General features: G+C 35.5%; 1 long non-coding RNA gene across 1 annotated transcript; it reads right to left on the bottom strand.

Annotated features, from left to right (window-relative positions):
- Positions 1–2,966: 2,966 nt before the first annotated feature.
- On the bottom strand, positions 2,967–3,819 carry LOC124887428. The gene is made up of 2 exons (XR_007045170.1): positions 3,344–3,819; positions 2,967–3,186 (listed from the first exon to the last, which is right to left on the bottom strand). It is a non-coding gene; the product is annotated as an uncharacterized LOC124887428 (long non-coding RNA).
- Positions 3,820–4,143: the final 324 nt, after the last annotated feature.

Below are 4,143 nucleotides of genomic sequence, written 5' to 3' on the forward strand. Positions count from 1 at the left end.
TTTTGGAGATCATTATAGAGAATTTTGGGTACTTAGGTAAACCTTATGTCATGACTAAAACTAGGTCTTGAATGTGACAAGCATCTCAAGTTTGCCGTGGATCGGAGACCATCCTCTTTGCCTCGCCAAATAGAACACAATACACTAATCGTTGCTGAATTATAAATATATAACAAGATAGATAAAGATATGTTCAAGGGAATCTAAGATATATCAATAACCAACACTCAGTCTATAGTAATCCATAAAGCCTCTGAACAGAACTAAATCAATTGATGTTGGGACATTCCCTCGACAACAGCCAAAAACAAGTGCAAATAAAAGTCTATGATAAAAGATAATCCAAGAAGTAACATCATTTCAAAAGATGGAGGCTCACCACTTTAAGCTAGTCGTTGATAACTCGAGAATCCTATCATTATGTAGGAAAAGTAGAAGTGTCTCCATGTCCTACTTTGCATGGGGATATAGTGTCCGAAGATAGTTAGTGGGTTGAGTTCTAGTATGTAACTCAGGGATAAGGGAATAAATAATGTCATGATCAACAGTTCAAAATCAATCAAAATCTAATGTATACAAACATATGAATATACCTGATTATATATAATATGTCGGGATAGGGAACAAGGCTTAGCAAAAAGTAAAACATTAGCCTAGATTGTGTAGCTCAACCATCATAATAACGCACCCACAAGCTATATGGGTTTAGCTCTCCCCCAGCTGAAAAGGCCCCAGTACGTGTAGCCGTACGAACCAGAGAATAGTCACATGTACATATGTACCATGGGGGACTCGAACCTCCCAGTCATATATCAAAGGTGACTTAAGCACCCAGTTATCTTACATGGGGGATCGACCACCCAATCATATAAAAAGAGGGACTCAAACCACCCGATCATTTCTACCCTCGCTAAAACACCCAAAATCTTAGCCTTTTAAAAAAAATTTGGTTTTGAGTTAGCTAAGGTACGATTGGACATGCCACTCGTACCTTTGGTATACGACTCATGTCCACTTATCCCTTTCCTCTCATATCCTAAGTAGCCTATGAGGATAGGATTTTTTTTGTCTATACAACTTGGCCTTCCTCACTCGTACACAAGGGTACGAGTCATACCTAGGTGAGTTATATAGTGCATGGTTCTTGGTGAAGAGTGGACTGTTGTTGATACGGGTCTTAGATATGGTTGGAATATGAGTCGTACCCTGTGGATATGACTCAATGGTATATATTCATATCCTTGACAGTGTATGTGACCTAGGTGGAGCCTAGGGTACAAGTCAAGGTACCACTCGTACCCTAGGGTACGGTTTTCTTATGAGTCGTATGGGAGAGTCGTATCCCTAGATATAGTCATTTTCTAGATTTTAAATAAGGTACTTGTGGTCATTTTCCTTGGCTAAAACTCTAAGTACCTTTACTATATAAGGCATTGTAGCCTTCTAAGACTTCAGTTTACAAGACTCAAACATTCCAAAACACTCTCAAAGGTCTTGGAGCAAGATTCAAGGCTAGGGTTAGTGGAAAGAAGAGTCAAGTTGCCTTGATGCATCATCTTGTTTAAGGTATGTAAATCTTTCCCTTTCTAAATAACTTTAAACCCATATATTTAACACTTGAATTTGTAAGTGTATATGGTGATTTTGAAATCAAATAAAAAGGGTTTTTCTACTTATTGATGAATAATGATAATCCTTGCTTTGACTTGTGTTTATACATGTTATCGATGATGATTTGCACATGTGAATGCTTATTGTATGTGGTTTAACATGATAGTCTTGAGTAACCCTAATCTTGATAAATTCTACCATGAAAATAGCCTTGTTGAAGGTATGCAGATAAGGTGTTTATGAAAATATCTAAGTAAATTGTCTAGTTATATGTTGGTGATGTTTTGAACTAGGGTAATGGACCAATAAGAATGAATGAATGATAAATGATATGGAAAAGGTATAATGATTGATAAATGATATGGCAAAGGTATTGTGAATCATGTATTGTATAATTGATGATATCATTGGGATAATGACTAATAAGGGGTTGAAGTCCTAAACATGAAAATGAACTTGATGTGTGTGTTGAGCCTAAATATGGTGAGAATATGGTGTGAGCTTGCTAATAAAATCTGAATGGTTATGTGGATATTGATGAACATAAATGTGATTAATGTTGAGTTAAACCAAGGCATTTAGTCTGTTGAAGCCATTAGTGGTTAAATGATTTCACTACAATATTTTAGTCCTCTTGTCACTCTTGTAAAGTGTGGCCTAAAATAGCAGAAAACGTGGCCTTTGATCAAAGGCTACACTTTTGGAATTTAGGCAATACTTTTTGGGGGTGGCCTAAAGAGGCTTACTCTTTGATCAAAGGCCACACTTTTCAAGTGTTGCCATATCAGCAACATTTAAAAAGTGTAGCCATTAAGGTATAAAGATCACGCTTTGGAGCTTCTCATTGGCAACACTTTCATTTGATAAAGCTACACTTACGAGTGTTGCCTTTGTTTTGCTATTGGGCACGCTTCATAAGCGTAGCCTTTTGTAGCACCTCTATAACAATACCTAAAAAACATTGCCTTTGTTTTACTATTGGCATGCTTCATAAGTTTAGCCTTTTGTAGAACCTCTATAACATTTAATGCCTCAATTTCTGCCTTACCCGCCAAGCAGGTTTTCTCCAAATTGGTATACCTGGTCAACACTTAAAAAACATGGCCTTTTCTTTATTACTAGCCACACTTCAAAATCATAGCCTTTTATACATCCTCTATAATAACACTTGGAAAGTGTAAGCATGTTTTAGCCACACTTTTGAAGTGTAACAATATTGCCTAAAATTTGATAGTTCAAGCCACATTTTACAGAAATGGCATTAGGCATAAATAATTATTTTGATCGAAATGTATACATCACTAAGCACATTCCATAAGCATACTTAATTATACATAATCTCACACACCAATTAGCTAATAAATAATTGAAGTGCATAGATTTGATTTCAAAAAAACATGTCTTTTACATGCTAATTAGAAAACAACATAATAAAAATTTGTCCCAAGTTCCACTCAAAACCAAATGTATATAAACGTATATCAAAATATTTCAGAAATTCTTCCTTATTCAGTTCAATCTTGATCCAGTTGAGTTGTGGCACCCACCATTCACATTTGATCTCCCACATTGATCCTACACATTCAAAACGAAACAAACAATTAGAAGTAAAATTATGCTCAACAATTATACAAATATTTTTTCAATCTTGAATAAGGAAGTATGTGAATACAAAGTTTCTTTAATTCATTCAATCAAGTTAAGTTTCGTGTGAATTAGTAAGATAAAGTACCTTTTCATGAACTGGAGCATGAGCTGGGCTGGAAGAATTTGAAAGAATTTTTCCTCTTAGATCTTGTGCATTACTCGCATCAGGTGAAGATAAGTCCGAAAAGTCTAATGGCATATTTGTTTAGATCCCAACTTAAATATCAGGACATTTCATAGATACATTTGATGCTTTTCTTTCAGTAAACACAAGGAAGATAGATAAAAGGCCAAACAAAAATGATGAACACCATAAGAAATTGACAATTTTTAAACACTGCTTGTTGTTCTACTTTATTCAGAGCACAAAGAAGAATCATGACAATAGGTTGGCAGAGGCAGGAGCTTCTGCTAAATCACCATCTCTAGAATGTAAAAGCTGAAGTGATATTTCCCAATGAATATAACGAGGCCTTAGCCAAATAAATATTCCAGTATTACTCACAGAAAAATGACTAAATCAGTGACTACTTTCAGATGAAAAATGATGAATTTGATTCACAAGTGAAGAAATTGGCATTCAAATGGTCATACTATTTTTCACATTCGTCCAGTATTACTCCGAAGCATGACAAGGGTACAGAACAAATATATTGGGCATTCAATAAAGTTAAAATAAAACAGCCGTACCAGTTAACAAGTTTCCTCAAACTAGATCTAGAAGCTGAAGAAGGTTCACTTACCAAACCAGAGCATGGGAACCTGGGAACCTGGACATTGCTTCCGGGAGTCTGTCCTTATCAGTCAAAATATCTAGAGAATTTTGCACTAGCACTGATATGGAGTCCTAAGAACCTGAAATTTCAGGTGCATAAATAGATGCAG

Source organism: Capsicum annuum, chromosome 9, assembly GCF_002878395.1.
Source record: "Capsicum annuum cultivar UCD-10X-F1 chromosome 9, UCD10Xv1.1, whole genome shotgun sequence".
NCBI classification, from domain to species: Eukaryota; Viridiplantae; Streptophyta; class Magnoliopsida; order Solanales; family Solanaceae; genus Capsicum; species Capsicum annuum.